General features: G+C 48.5%; 1 protein-coding gene across 1 annotated transcript in view; it reads left to right on the forward strand.

Annotated features, from left to right (window-relative positions):
- The first annotated feature begins 716 nt into the window (after positions 1–716).
- Positions 717–16,018, forward strand: part of LOC108539279 (uncharacterized) — an 82,833-nt gene continuing 67,531 nt past the window's right edge. Inside the window, exon 1 of the mRNA XM_017887862.1 lies at positions 717–810. The gene's annotated coding sequence lies outside the window, so the exon portion shown is untranslated. The remainder of the gene's footprint in view (positions 811–16,018) is intronic.

Here is a 16,018-nt window from a genome sequence, read left to right on the forward strand (position 1 = left end):
GGATACATCTGACAAATGAACAGGCAATTCTGGATTCCCCTTTATAGTATCCTGCTGGAGTTACTTGATTGATGAGGAGCTCATTCACTCACAAGGCAGCATACTCTGCGATTCTTATAAGAATATTCTTGGCCAGGCGTGGTGGCTCATGCCTACATTCCCAGTACTTTGGGAGGCTGAGGCAGGTGGATCACTTGAGGTCAGGAGTTTGAGACCAGTCTGGCCAACGTGGCAAAACCCCATCTCTGGGAAAAATACAAAAAAATTACCCAGGCATGGTGGTGCATGCCTGTAGTCCCAGCTACTCAGGAGGTTGAGACTGGAGAATTGCTTGAACCTGGGAGACAGAGGTTGCAGTGAGCGGAGATCATGCCACTGCACTCCAGCCTGGGCAACAGAGCGAGACTCTGTCTAAAAAAAAAAATTCTCTTTACTAGAGACAGCCACCATCACCAGGGGCCGGGGTGCAGTCACTTGACCTTAGAGTCCATCCCTTGTCATCCCAAAGCCCCACTCTGTCCCCCAGGCACCTGCCCTATGGTTTGGGAGGGCCCCATGGCTAACAGCCCAGCCAGCTGCTTGCTCCCTTCTCATCTCTGCTTGACAGGCCAGGCTGGCTGAGTCACAGCTTCAACTTCTCCCAACCCACATGGGTTCTGGGTCTATGCCAGGGGGATGAGCTGCCTGCCAGAGTGCCCACAAGTCAGACCAAAAAGAGCCCATGAGCTTCACTGAGGATCAGACCTAAGAACATTCTGGAATCCCATGCTCCAGCTTGGAGCTCCCAGAGGGCCAGATGGCAGCAGACAGGTATGTAATTCTACCAGTGAGAAAACCAGGGCATCCCGTGTGTTGGGGAGAACGTGTGTTGCCTGAGAATAGTAATACAATAATTATTATTGCTATATGTTGTCATGGTTAAGTATTGCTATTTATTGTCATAGTTAATTATTAGAGTGGACAGCCTTGTCTGTATTGGTCACTGCTATATCCCCAATGCCTAGAAGAGTACCTGGCACATAGTAGGCGCTCAGTGAGTTCTTTTGTGGAATAAATGCATGAAAAACAACAATAATAGCTACTTCCGTTTGTCGAGCACATAACACAAGGAATTACATATTTTTTGGTGGGGTTTTTACATTTGTCTGTCTCCACCACAAGGGCATGAATGACTGACTTTGTTTTTTTGTTTTTTGTGTTTTTTTTTTTTTTTGAGACGGAGTTTCACTCTTGTCGCCCAGGCTGGAGTGCAATGGCAAGTTTTTGGCTCACTGCAACCTCCGCCTCTTGGGTTCAAGCGATTCTCGTGCCTCAGCCTCCTGAGTAGCTGGGATTACAGGCACCCACCACCATGTCCGGCTAATTTTTTTTTTTTGTATTTTTAGTAGAGACAGGGTTTCACCACCTTGGCCAGGCTGGTCTCGAGCTCCTGACCTCAGGTGATCTGCCCGCCTCAGCCTCCCAAACTGCGTGAGCCACCACACCTGGTCAACTGACTTTGTTTTTACGAGAATATTGTTCCTGTAAAAATTATATCGCCAGCACAGTCACCTGTGTCTAGTAGGTGCTCAATAAATGTTGTTGACTAAAGAGGCAGGTGCTAAGTATTATCTCATTCATTTTCATGCAGCCCAGGCAGGGCGGGAGTGCCCGGGAGCACATTTTTAGAAAGGAGAAATTGAGACTAGAGAGTGAAATGACTTCTTAAGGTCACGCAGTTTGTGAGACTCAGATCAGAGCTAGGATCTGAACCCTGTGCACTTGTGGAACCTGCGTGCTCCTCCCTACTGGGTCCCGCTCCTGGCAGTAAAGAGAAAGAACAGGGTTGGGGGGCCTTTGGGAAGGGCTCCTGGGGCAGAGTGGGGTTACTTTGGTACTCCCTCATCCTGCCCTGTGAACCCAAGTCAAAAAGCCTTTTCCATGTGATGTCCCATTTGGGGTTCACAGCAGCTGCAGCAAAGCCCAGAGAGCTGGAGTAACTTGCTCAAGGTCACACAGCAAGCTGGGCACAGGTCTTCTGACTCTAAGTCCAGTGCTCTTTCTCCTAAACCCCAAACTGTGGCTCATAAGCAGGAACACATGTGGGTCAGAGAAGACGGCTTGTATTTCAGCTGTGGACTTTACTTTCCCTGGCAACCTGGCCCAACACACCTAGTGGCAAATCCACGTTCCGTACTTTGCTGTGTGATTTTGAAAACTGACTTCCCTTCTCTAAGCCTCAATTTCCTCATCTCAAAAATGGGGATGATATCATCTACTTTGCAGGTGGCCATGAAAATCCCTGACTCAGTATCAGATACAGCTGGATGTGTGTTCAGGTTCTTCTGCTACGTGACCTTGGAGAAGCTTAGCTTCTCTGAGCCTCCGTTTCCTCATCTTGCAAAGTGGGTTAATAAATGCCCACCTTTTGGGGGCACATGAGATTTCAGAGGGGACAGTGTGGGCACCATGCCTGGCCTGGTGCATAGTAAGTGTTCAATAAAAGATAGCTCATGGGATCCTTTGTGACTGCCGTGGGTGGCGTCACTCAGGATCTGGCAGGCACAGCCTAATCCCGGCAGACACAGTGAGCTCGATCCTGGCTGCCCCCAGCCAGCTGGGGGGAAACCTGAGCCACCCTCCTCCTGGGCAGACACTGCCACTGCCACCTCTAAACGAAAGAAAGGTCAGAGCCTATGGAAGCCAGGGCCGTGCCATGGAGGCAGCCGGCAGGAGTGGAAGGGGGGGTGGCCAGCGACTGCCTGACTGCCCTTGTCTCTCCCGGGGAAGCCTGAACTGGCCTGGTCTGGGTGCAACCCCCCTGCCCAAGGCTTGGCCTCCCAACCCGGCAGAGCCGCCTCCCAGCCTGCCCCTGGGGAGGGGCCACCTGGTGTCAATTAAACCCCAGTTGCTCGGCCTGCACCACGCCAGGCGGCTGATTAGTGCCGCTGGCCTCTCCAGATGGGGAGCACTGTCTGAGAGGGGGTGACCGCCACCATGCCAGGGTGAGGCCTTGCCGGAGCTGGTGAGTACCCAGGCGGGGGCTCAGCTCCCCAGGCAGGAGGACCTGGTGTGCCAGAGCTGGGCGTCGTGGGGTGGGGGCTCACTGTAGGGCTCATTTTCCTGAAGCGTTACAGGGCCTCGCAGCATCCCTGACCCCCGTCACCTCAGCCTTACAGGAAGGGTACCCAAGGGGACCACAGGCCAGTCCCATGTCCTTCCCCTCCGGTCACGCAGCCGCAGGGGCTCCCCCCAGACAGTGTCAAGAGACCTGATGGGTGAAGGAGGGATCAGTTAGCACAGATGAGGCTTTAGGATTTCGACTCTGCTCTCATCACCCTCAACAGAGCTGGTTCTCCCTGCCGGCCTGTCTGGGACCCTAAGGCTGGGTCCCTCCAACCTGCCAGCCCCAGAGCTCATGCTGTGGGTGGTACCATTGCTCGGCTGGTATGAGACCCCTGTGGGAAGCAGGCATGGAGAGGCTGCTGTACTGGAGGCTGGAGCTGAGGGGAAGGCCACGCGCTTCAGAGGGCCACATGTCCTGGAACATGACTGAAGGCCAAGGAGGGCCCGGGCCAGGATCTGCAGATGCTTTTAGGGATAGCAGTACAGCCTGCACACCAGGCCACGCTGCAGGATCTGAGCCACCTCCTGGTTCCTAGTGGAGAGTTGATCCCAGCAGGGACAGAGGAGGAGGTGGCTGCCTGCTCATGGGACAGACGTGGGTGGGGGGAAGCAGACAGGGAAAGCTCGCCAGTACCTCCAGGAAGTGGGGGGACACATGACTCGTCCTTGAGCCTGCACTGGCTGTAAACGCTGAGCCTCAGCTCCTGGCTGGGAGAGGTTCCATTATCCATGAGAGGGTCCCCCGTGGTGACAGACAGTGTTATCACTTGGTGGTACCACCTGGTGGTCTGTGGCCACTGCCTGCTTGGGGTGGAGGCAAAGTGTGTTTGAGATAGGATGGCAGGGCCTGGCCTGGGGAGATGGAACATTGCTGAGTGTCCATCCACATGCACATGCTGTCTGGGGTGCATTTGCCCATGCATATCCCTGTAGCCCATTCTGTCCAGCAGGGTATAGTGCCTGCTGTGTGTGTGTGGGGGGGGGGGGGGTGGTATGTGTATGTGGTTGCATTCAATGCCAAAGCCATGCAGAGGAGGGCTCCTTGACAGTGTCACAGAATCACTGTAGATGGCTCTTTCCAGCTCAGTCTATCTCAGGGGTGTTTCCCGAGGGCAGCACCCCCAGAGCTTCCTGGAGAGCTGGCTAGAGACTCTCCCAGTGGTGCATCTTGGGGAGCTTCACTTGCTTTGTCTCCCAGATTCCTTTCCCAGCTGGCTAACGCCAAGCCAGGCTGGCAGCTGGACCCGAGGACTGTGAGTATGAGACAAGAGGAAAGGGATGGGGGCAACTCCAAGGGAAGCTCAGCTGCTTTCTGGGAAATAGTGGATCTAGTTCATTTCTGCTATAAATATTCATCAGAGGCCTCTGTGCTAGGACCTAGGCCCAACGCTGAGGATATGATAGCAAACCTAGAATGCATTCATTCATTCCCAAAATGCTTATCAAGAAACATCTATTGCTAGATGCTGAAATTACATGGGAGATCTCAAATTCCTGTATTCCTTTGTTCACTGCACGGCATTTATTGAGGATCCACTATGAGTGAGCCCTGTACTAGCTGCAGCAGATACACGGGCAGATCTGGGATATGAGAAACCACGGCCTCTTCCAATTTTCTCAGCGGTCTTTGCACGCTATGCCTGGATCTAGTGGAAATCTACATGCCTAAGAAACAGTAGGACATGGGATTCTTTTTGTGGCAAAGGATGAGGCCCCACTTGGCAAAACCGTGCAGAATGTCCCCAATGTCCACCCAGAATTAGTGGCTTTAGCTAGAGGCCAGGGATTATGACTATCACATACCCCCTTAGGCCTCTGGGAAGTAACCACACCAGAGCAAAATGAGCTTCACATACATCCATGGTTTAACTTCCTTTGCCAAAGGAAAGTATGATAATTTTGATAATTAATTACTAGGCATGCCCAAGGCACTTGCTTGCGTAATTTAACAAATACTAGAAGGTACCATTTATTATTTGCCATGAGCCAGGCACTGTGTTTAGCACATGAGATGATTCATTATTTTTGTTTGGTTTTGTTTTGTTGTTTTTTTGAGACAGGTTCTTGTGCTGTTGCCCAGGCTGGAGTACAGTGGTGCGATCACGGCTCACTGTAGCCTCAATATGACAGCCTCAAGTGATCCTCCCACCTCAGCCTCCTGAGTAGTTGGGATTACAGGTGCACACCACAATGCCCAGCTAATTTTTTTTTTTTTTTTTTTTTTTTTTTTTTTTGCAGAGGTGGGGTTTCGCTATGTTGCCCTGGCTGGTCTCTAACTCCTAGGCTCAAGTGATTGTCCCGTCTTGGCCTCCCAAAGTGCTGAGATTACAGGCGTGAGCTACTGAACCTGGCCTGAGATAATGAACCTTGTTGAACTCTTGCCCAGTGCTCATTTACTAGTTCTATTACTTTCCCATTTTACTGCTACAGAAACGGAGGCTAGGAGGGGTGAAATAACTTGCCCAAGGTCTTTGTGACTCCAGAGTGCACACTTTCACCCTCTACGCTGCAGCCCTCCTTGAGGAGTTCCAGTCTAGATGGGACAGAAACAATTTTCTACAAAATTTGGATGGGGCAGCATGAGGAAGGGTGTGCTCCCCATCACGGGAGTGGGTGGGACAGAAGGAAAACACAACATGTCAAACGGCTTCTCAGTCTTTGCAGGCACAGAGCACTTTTGTCTAAACAAAATCTTGTGGAAACTGATCAAAGCAGAGTGCTCCAGGTTGAGCTAGGGTGGGAGTCTCACCACCTCCCTCAGCTCAGACTCCCTCTCACCCCCTATATGCAGCTGAATTCCTGAGGTGTACAGACAGCTGACAAAGCACTTTGCTATGGAGTCAAGGCCCGCCAGGGTGAACCTGGCAGGTGAGGATACCTGGCAGGTAAGGAGAGGATGGCCTTGAAGATTTAGAGAAGACCTGGATAGGAATTGAGAAATGCAGATGTCTAGGTGGGGGGAAGAAGAGACATTCATTTATTCATTCAACAAACATTCACTATGCTCCTGCTATGTGCCAGGCATTGGTCTAGGCCCTCATGATGAAGTGGTAGACACAGAAAACAAAAGGGGGCCAGTTTTTTGTATGCCTGTGTCAATCAGTCATTGACTTAGGCTGTCCTCAGTTGGGGAGGTGGAGGAGGTGTCATCATCTCCCAAGCAAGCCAGCTTCCCTACCTAAGGCAATTCCCAGCTGGGGCATTGCCCTAGCCTAGCAAAGACACCACGGTTGTCCACACCACTGCCCCTGAGTAGTTTCTGGATCAGTGGGGGAGACAGGTGAGGGGACAGATGAGGATAGCAAGGAAGGTGCATTGCTTGGATGGGGAAGCCCAGAAGGGGGTGCCAGACCCCGTGTGGGAAGTCGAGGAAACTTGGCCAGGAAGAGCTGGGGGCCCGAGTTCAAATCCCAGAATCACCACTTGCCCGTTGTTGACCTTGAGCCAAAGACTTGCTCTTAGAGCCTCTGTTCCCCTAACTCTAGGATGTGGCTGCCACTAGGGCCTTCCTTCTAGATGGTTGGGAGGATTTGTGTGTAAATCACATAGCCCAGTTCCTGCAAGTAGTAACTACTGGGGCAATGAAGATGGTGGTGTGGGTGTATTGAGACTGGGTTGGATCACAGAAGGCCTGGGTTTCCAGCGAAGCCAGATCCCTTCCCACTAAACTCTCTGGGAAGCCCTGAGAGGTGAGTCAGAAATGGCTGCTGGAGGCAGGTTCCAAATAGTACCAGAACTTTGGGTCATTCAGGAGGAGGCAAGGATGGGATGTATGTGGGGAGGAGGATCTGGCTCAGGAGGGGCCTAGGGCTTAGCTGAGAGCTGGGGAGAGAAGGAAGCCTTGAAATTGGCTGAGAAGGGAACCCTTACATCCTCTCCCTGCACCTCACTCCCAGAGCCCCGAGCCCTGGTCTAGGTAAATCGTCTCTTTCTCCATGCCTCACACCCTCATTCCGTCTCATTCAGCAAATATTTCTTGATTGTCGGGCTCTGAGGATACACACGTGAATAAGGCAGAAAAGGCCCCTTTGCTTGGGGAGCTCAAAGTTCATGATTGGGGTCATCAGATACCAAGGATGGGGAAGAAAGAGAGACATCACCCAGGGGTCAGGAGAATGAGAGCATGTGGGTGTCCATTCAAATTTGGTTCCATGCGGTCATTGGAAGCCCAGAAGGAGCAGTTTCTGGGCATCCATGGGTCAGAAGCCTGGTGGCAGAGTGAGCAGACATTCTGATCCCCACCATTGCTTGGTTGAACCTCTCAAAATGACTAATTTGAAGGACATGATGTGTGTGAGGCTGTGTGGGGGATGACTGTGTGGATGTGAGGAGTATGAGTGTGTGTGCATTATGTGTGAGAGGTGTGTGTGTGAGGTGCTACATATGTGTGAGAGGTGTGTGAGTGTGGAGGTGTGGCATATGTATGAGAGGTGTGTGTGAGGTTTGTGTGCATGTGTGTGTGGTTGTGTGCATATGTGTGAGAGGTGTGGTTTGTGAGTTGGTGTGCATATGTGTGAGAGGTGTGTGTGTGAGGTTGTGTGCATATGTCTAAGAGGTGTTGTGTAGAGGTTGTGTGCATATGTTGAGAGGTGTGTGTGTGAGGTTGTGTTGTGTATGTGTGAGAGGTGTGTGTGTGAGTTGTGTGCGTATGTTTGAGAGTGTGTGTGAGGTTGTTGTGTGTATGTGTGGAGAGGCGTGTGTGAGTTGTGTGCTATGTGTGAGAGGGTGTGTGTGTGAGGTTGTGTGTATATGTGTGAGAGGCGTGTGTGTGTGAGGTGTGCATATGTGTGAGAGGTGTGTGTGTGAGGTTGTGTGTATATGTGTGAGAGGTGTGTGTCTGTGAGGTTGCGTGCATATGTGTGAGGGTATGTGTGAGAGTGAACACGTGAGGGGATGTGGGTCATCTGTTTATGAGAGTTGTGTGCATGTTGACGGATTGTTGCGGAACGTGTGTGGGGTTTTGTGTGAAAGGTGTGTGTGTGAGGGCTGTGTGCATGCAAAGATGTGTTTAAGGGTGTGTGAGAGGCATGTTGAGCATTTTACTTATGAGGATGTGTGTGGTCAATAGATGTGTGCAGTGCCAGTGTGTGCGGTGTGTGAAGGTGTGGTGTGGGGGTTGTGTTGTGTGCAAACATGTGTTTAAGGATTTGTGAGCCCAGCTATGCTGAGAGTGTTCCATGTGAGGGGTGTATGTATACCGGTATATGTATGAAGGATGGTGTGAGGGTTATGTGCATGGCAAAGATGGTGTGTAAGGGTGTGTGTGAGAATGTTTTCTGCACATGAGGGGGTGTGTGTATGGAGCTGTGTGTGAAGGGTGTGTGTGTGGAAGTGTTTGTGTGAGAAGTTGGGGGTTCTGCATGAGGGTACATTTAATGGTGTCTATGGGTATGGGGTATGGAAGGCATGTGTCATAATGTCTGCATGTGTGTGAGAGGTGTGTGCTGTGTGTGAGATGATGTGAGAATGCGTGTGAGAGTTGTGTGAGACGGCGGGCCTGTGTAAAATCTGTGAGTGTGATACACATCTATGTATTTCATCACTTAGGATTCTTAGACTGGACCTAGGAGATTTCTAGGAAGCTCGCCCCCCCCCGCCCACCCTACATGTAGCACCCTACATGTGTGTATATGTTAGAGTGTGTGTGGGTGTGTGATGTGGTGTGTGAGGCGTTCTGAATGCATGCAAAGATGATGTTTAAGAGTGTGTATGTGAGAAGCTATGTTGAGAGTGTGCATGTGAGGGTGTGTGTGTATATGGACGTGGTGAGGAGGATTGTGTGTGCATGGGAGGGGTCTGTGCAACAAAGATGTGCTTAGGGTGGTATTGAGAAGCTATGTGAGAGTGTGCATGTGAGGGTGTGTTGTGTGTATGGAGTGGTGTTGGTGTGTGTGAGGTGGTGTATGGAGTGTGTCTGTGTGTGAGGGTGTGTGTGTGAGGGTTCTGTGCAAAGATGTGTTTAAGGGTGTAAGAAGCTATGTTGAGAGTGTGCATGTGAGTGTGTGTGTGTATGGAGTGGGTGTCTGAGAGGTGTGTGTGAGAGATATGTTGAGGAGTATGCATGTGAGGGTGTGTGGTGTGTGATGTGAGTGTTATGTGCGTGCAAACGTGTGTTTAAGGGTGTGTTGTGAGAAGTTATATTGGGATTGTGCATGCGGAAGGTGTGTATGAGTGTGGAGAGGATGTGTGTGTATATAAAGTGTATGTCGAGGGGATGTTGTGTGTTGTGTGTGTGTGAAGGTTGTGTGTGTGAGGGCTGTGTGCATGCAAAGATGTGTTTAAAGGTGTGTAAGAGAGGCTATATTGAGAGTGTGCATGTGAGGGTGTGTGCGTGGATGGAATGTGTGTAAGGGTGTGTGTGTAAAGTGTGTGTGTAAATGTGTGTGAGGATGTGTGTGCGTGTGAGGTTCTGTGGTCATGCAAGATGTGATTAAGGGTGTGTGTTCAGAAGCTATGTTGAGAGTGTGGCAGCTGTGAGGAGTGTGTGTGTATGGAGTGTGTGTAAGGGTGTGAAGTGTGTGTGTGAGGGTGTGTGTGTGAGGTTCTGTGCATGCAAATAGTTTTAACGGTGTGGTGTTGAGATAGCGATGTTGAGAGTGTGCATGTGAGGGGGTGTGTATGTGTGAAGCATGTGGGAAATGTGTGTGTGTGAGGAGTTGGCATCTGTGTGAGGGTATGTGTATTTAATGGTGTGTCTATGGGTGTGGAAGGGTGTGTATAATGAGTCTGCATGTCTGTGTGTGAGAGGGTGTGGCTGTATGAGATGTGTGAGAATCCATGTGAGAGGTGTGTGCATGTGTAACTGTGTGTGAGAGAGTATAAATCTGTGAGCATGATACACATCCATGTATTTTCATTACTTATGGACTCTTAGAGCTAGGAGAGTCTGGAAGCTCACCCTACTTTCTTCACCCCACTCATGCCACCCACCCACCCCACATGTAGCACCATACAGCTTGCATTTTCCCATTCATTATTTGCTGAGACCCTCAGCAGCCCTATGAAGATGGATTCATCCCATTGACAGATGTAGAAACTGAGGCCCATGGGCTCAGAGGGAGATGGTGGCAGTGCCTCTGAGTCACAGAGAATTGGTCTTTGGCCAGGTAGCAGCTCCGACTTTTCGTTTCTCTATTTCTTCTAACTCGAGTGCTTAGGTACAAAACAAGATGCCTATTCAAAGCCCACTCACATTCATTGTATTCTTTCTTTCCTCCTTTGGTTCTATTACTTTCCAGTATTCTTTTTTTATCCTGTTCCTCCCCTGGGTTCCATTTCCCTTCCCCTTCATTAGGAATAAATAAGACTGTAACTTTTACACATCCCCTGTCCCCCTCTGCCAAATGCATTTTAAAATCACTTTTCAATTAAAAGAAAATTATTATAAAAGGTTTAAATCAAAGTAGAGTTCATCATTCAAGAAAAAAAAAAGAAAAGAAAAAAATGGGTTTGCAATGCTCACCATGACTCCTCCAGAACAATGAATCATAAAGAGACATTTAATTTGCAAGGGAAAACAAAAGATCTCAAATAAAGACCAAATATTTTTACAGAGTCAAACCCCAAACTAGAGAAAACAAATTCAGGCCTCGGATGGTGGTAGTGCTGTTGGCCAGTAATACCCACAGATTTGGGAAACCAGATGCATTCTTCTACCCTCTTTGCTCCTGCATTCTGAGCGTATGCCGTCAACCAACCTTCCTATTCATCACGGGCACTACTATACATATAGTTAGTCCTCCAGGTACCCATATGCATATATAAGCAGTGACCATATTAAATTCTGATCCTGCCAAGCAAAAATCCCCCAGGCGCTGACTCATTCCTGACAAAGAAGTTAGGTGTGAATAGTCTTGAGCCTTTGAGGAACTCTTGTGGCCATTAAAATCTGTGGCCTTTAGAGCATCTGAAAGATTTAAGTCACTCCTTCTAACCCTTCACACACACACACACACACACACACACACACACACATATCATCCAAACACCCATGCATCTATTCATGCATCCATCCATCCACCCATGCATCCATTCTTGCACACATACCAACCATCCACCCACTCATGCATCCACCCATTCATCTATCCATTTATGTATGAAACCATCCATCTATGTATCTATCCATCCGTCCAACCAGCCATCCATCTATGCATCCATGCATCCATGCATCCATCCATCCATCCATCCATCCATCCATCCATCCATCCATCCATCCACCCACCCACCCATGCATGCATGCCAACCATCTATCCATGCATGCATCCATCTGTCCATCCATCCAACCATCTATTCACCTGTGGAACCATCTATCCACCCATCCATCCATCCAACCATTTATCCACCCATGCATCCATCAATCCATCCATCTATCCATCCATCCATCCATGCATCCAGGAATTTGTCCATGCATCCATCCATCCACCCATGCATGCATGCCATCCATCCATCCATTCATGCATTCATCTATCCATACATCCAACCATCCATCCAGCTAACCCTCCATGCATGCCACTCATCCATCTATCCATACATACATCTACCCATCCTATTAGTCATTTGTCTGTCCATCCATCCACCTAGTCATTCATCTGTCTCTCTATCCACCTATTCATCTACTCATCCATACATTTATCAATAGCTTATCAGACATCACTCACCTATATACCTTTAACTTATCCATTTATTAGTTTATCTGTCCATCCATCTATCTGTAATTGGGGTCCCCAAGAGCACTCCCAGGTTTAATGATTCTCTCAGAGGACTCAGGGCTCAGTATACAGTTGTACTCATGAATTTATTCCAGTGCAAGATACAAAGTAAAATCCGCAAAGGGAAAAGATGCATGGGGTAAAGCCCAGAGAAACCAAGAGCAAGCTTCCAACAATCCTCTCCAAGTGGAGCCACACAGGACACACTTAATTCCTGGAGCAATAAGTTGTGACAAGACGTGTGAAATGTTTTCTGCCACAGAAGCTCATTAGAGACTCTGTGCCTAAGATTTTTATGGGGGTGGGCCATGTAGGCATACTCTGCCTAAAACATACCAAAATTCCAGACTCTCAGAAGAAAAATGGATGTTTAACATAAACCATAGTGAGCTACTCTTATCAATTCTAGGAACTTTGGAAACCCTCCCAAAATCCAACTTCCCAGTTGTGAGCCAAGGGTCAGTCTTGCAAGGAGGGCTCTCAGGGGAGTTGTCTCAGAGCTACTGTATTAAAGTTTTCCTTCACTCCATCCATCTCTCTGTCCTTTTATCTATCTGTCCACCATCTCATGCAATTATCCATCACCCGTTCATGCACCCATCCATCTGTTGTTCTGTCCATCCATCTACCCACCTATCCACCTTTCCATCTACTTATTTATTTCACCCAACATGCATTGAACATTTACTCTCATCCTGCCTTACTGGGCTCTGAGACTGCAGAAATGGATGAGACATTCCCCACCCACTCCCATCAAGTTGCTCACATTCTGAGTGCCTTTAAAAAGAGCATCTCATTCCATCTCCTCCTCCATAGAGGAACTGAGACATGTGGAGAGAAGGGCCCTCCTGGGGCACATGTCTCTGGGATGAACCAAGGATCAATACTGAGCTGCAGGCCCTCAGTGAGCCCAGTGTGGTCTGAGCTGAGCACAACTCAGCCATGGTCACCCTNTCCTATTAGTCATTTGTCTGTCCATCCATCCACCTAGTCATTCATCTGTCTCTCTATCCACCTATTCATCTACTCATCCATACATTTATCAATAGCTTATCAGACATCACTCACCTATATACCTTTAACTTATCCATTTATTAGTTTATCTGTCCATCCATCTATCTGTAATTGGGGTCCCCAAGAGCACTCCCAGGTTTAATGATTCTCTCAGAGGACTCAGGGCTCAGTATACAGTTGTACTCATGAATTTATTCCAGTGCAAGATACAAAGTAAAATCCGCAAAGGGAAAAGATGCATGGGGTAAAGCCCAGAGAAACCAAGAGCAAGCTTCCAACAATCCTCTCCAAGTGGAGCCACACAGGACACACTTAATTCCTGGAGCAATAAGTTGTGACAAGACGTGTGAAATGTTTTCTGCCACAGAAGCTCATTAGAGACTCTGTGCCTAAGATTTTATGGGGTGGGCCATGTAGGCATACTCTGCCTAAAACATACCAAAATTCCAGACTCTCAGAAGAAAATGGATGTTTAACATAAACCATAGTGAGCTACTCTTATCAATTCTAGGAACTTTGGAAACCCTCCCAAAATCCAACTTCCCAGTTGTGAGCCAAGGGTCAGTCTTGCAAGGAGGGCTCTCAGGGGAGTTGTCTCAGAGCTACTGTATTAAAGTTTTCCTTCACTCCATCCATCTCTCTGTCCTTTTATCTATCTGTCCACCATCTCATGCAATTATCCATCACCCGTTCATGCACCCATCCATCTGTTGTTCTGTCCATCCATCTACCCACCTATCCACCTTTCCATCTACTTATTTATTTCACCCAACATGCATTGAACATTTACTCTCATCCTGCCTTACTGGGCTCTGAGACTGCAGAAATGGATGAGACATTCCCCACCCACTCCCATCAAGTTGCTCACATTCTGAGTGCCTTTAAAAGAGCATCTCATTCCATCTCCTCCTCCATAGAGGAACTGAGACATGTGGAGAGAAGGGCCCTCCTGGGGCACATGTCTCTGGGATGAACCAAGGATCAATACTGAGCTGCAGGCCCTCAGTGAGCCCAGTGTGGTCTGAGCTGAGCACAACTCAGCCATGGTCACCCTTCGCCCTGAGCAGCCATGCCCCTTGCCCGTGTCGTCCCTCTTTTTCCTATGGGGCTCCAAGATAACTATTCCAGCTTCTCTATCAGGACCTCAGCTGCCACCAAGGCAGCTTAAGACTCCCTAAGAGTCTGTGTGAGCTGAACCCAGTTGAGAGAAGAGGCTGGGAGGAAAATTTATAAGAACTGTGTGTGCCTAAGTTAGCTCTGGAGAAAGGACAGACAGTAAAGGGAATAGAGTTACTCTTCTCTCTCTCTCTCTGCCTTTCCTTCCTTTGCCAGCTCTTTGAGCATCTCTCCAACTCTGCCTCATCACTGTCACTCTAGCAATAATAATGGCAGCCCCTCAGGTCACTGTCACTTCCACCTTCCACATCCCTGACCTCATTGATCCTGCTGCCTGCCCCATGAAGTGAGCAGGGCTGGAATGATCCTTTGTCCTATTCAACATAGCAGAGCTCAAGGCTCAGAGAGGCTAGGTGTCTTGTCCAAGGGCACACAGAGCTGGGCCCTACCCTTAAGTCTTTGTATTTCCTAATCCAGAATGTTCTTTCCCACAACATGATGGAGCCTCCCAAAACTCATTCCCGGGTATTTCTCTACTTAGGATAACACATTTACCTTAATTTTTCTTCTGTTCTCATGATCCGGCTGTAAGATGCAGAGACAGGAACATCGGGAGAGGTGGGTTTATGCCAGCAGATGTGACATCTCTTTCCGCAGTCTCTTGAAGAGGCAACAGTGCTCATATTAATAGTGGTTATCATTTAGCAGGCACTGATCAATGTTGTAGGTGCTCGTTTGAGCACTCGGCACACCCCATCCTTAACTGTAGGTGAAAGTACTGCACAGACGACTCGAAGGATGCTTTATCTACCCTATCTACCCATTTGACTGAAGCAGAGGATCTGTCCACCAACCTGGCAGGATACAGAGACCACAGGTGAAGCACGTGAAGCGTTAACTCCAAATGGGCAATAATGTGAACAGTAAATGTAATCTGCAAAGTGGCAAGCAGGACAGCATCTTTCAAACATGGGATGCTTTTAAAAATTTTTTTTTAAATTAAAAACATTTTTTTTGAGACAGGGTCTTGCTCTGTCACCCAGGCTGGAGTGAGTGCAATGGCATGATCATGGCTCACTGCAGCCTCAATCTCCCTGGGCTCAGGCGATCCTCCCACCTCAGCCTCCCCAGTGGCTGAGACGATAGGCATGCTCCACCATGCCTGGCAAATGTTTTAATTTTTTGTACAGACAGAGATTCCCCATGTTGCCCAGGCTGGTCTTAAACTGCTGGGCTCAGTCTACCTACCTCAGCTTCCCAAAGGGCTGGGATTACAGGCATGAGCTACCACGTGGCTTCTGGCTGTTTTGTTTTGTGTGTTTGTTTTTCAATTGAGACTGGGTCTTGCTCGGTCACCCAGACTGGAGTGCAGTGGCATGATCACAGCTCACTGCAACCTCAACTTCCTGGCCTCAAGCCATCTTCCTGCCTCAGCCTCCCAAGTAGCTGGGACTACAGGCGCGATCACCATGCCCGGCTAATGTGGGATGCCTTCAGTAGGTACCTATTCTCACAGACACCTCCCCTTTGCCAATGTCGCCATAAAATCTTTCTATTATGATGTTTTTTAAACGTACATTGGCATAAAAGCAGATATAAGTTCTTCACTTGTATCTCATCTACTGCTATAAAACCAAAACAAATCTACAAATTAAATATGATCATAATTACAAAACCAATAAAATTCAAATTCAAAACATGTCTGCAGTGGGCACAGTGATGTTTTGGTGACACAAAACCGCCACTCACAATCTAAATGGTGGGCACACACCCCAGACGGTTCTTTTTTCAAGAGCTTGATCAGCACATATCATTTTTAAAATGTATTTATTCCAGAGAGTTCTTTTGATTTTCCTCTGCCTCTGTGAGGACCTGATTTTCCACTTTCCCCTTCTCAGACTTCTGTGAACCTTCTGTTCATACAGCGTGGCTTTCCATTCTTGAGCCTTTACCAGGCACAAAGAAGATCATTTCTGTATCATGCCCATGGTATTTTCTTGTCATTGTGCAGTAATTAAAGTGAGACAGTTCAGCACAGTTGTCATCACTAACACAAATGCAGAACAGACACCAGC

The sequence above is a fragment of the Rhinopithecus bieti genome, unplaced genomic scaffold (genome assembly GCF_001698545.2).
Source record: "Rhinopithecus bieti isolate Rb0 unplaced genomic scaffold, ASM169854v2 scaffold_17010, whole genome shotgun sequence".
NCBI lineage: Eukaryota > Metazoa > Chordata > Mammalia > Primates > Cercopithecidae > Rhinopithecus > Rhinopithecus bieti.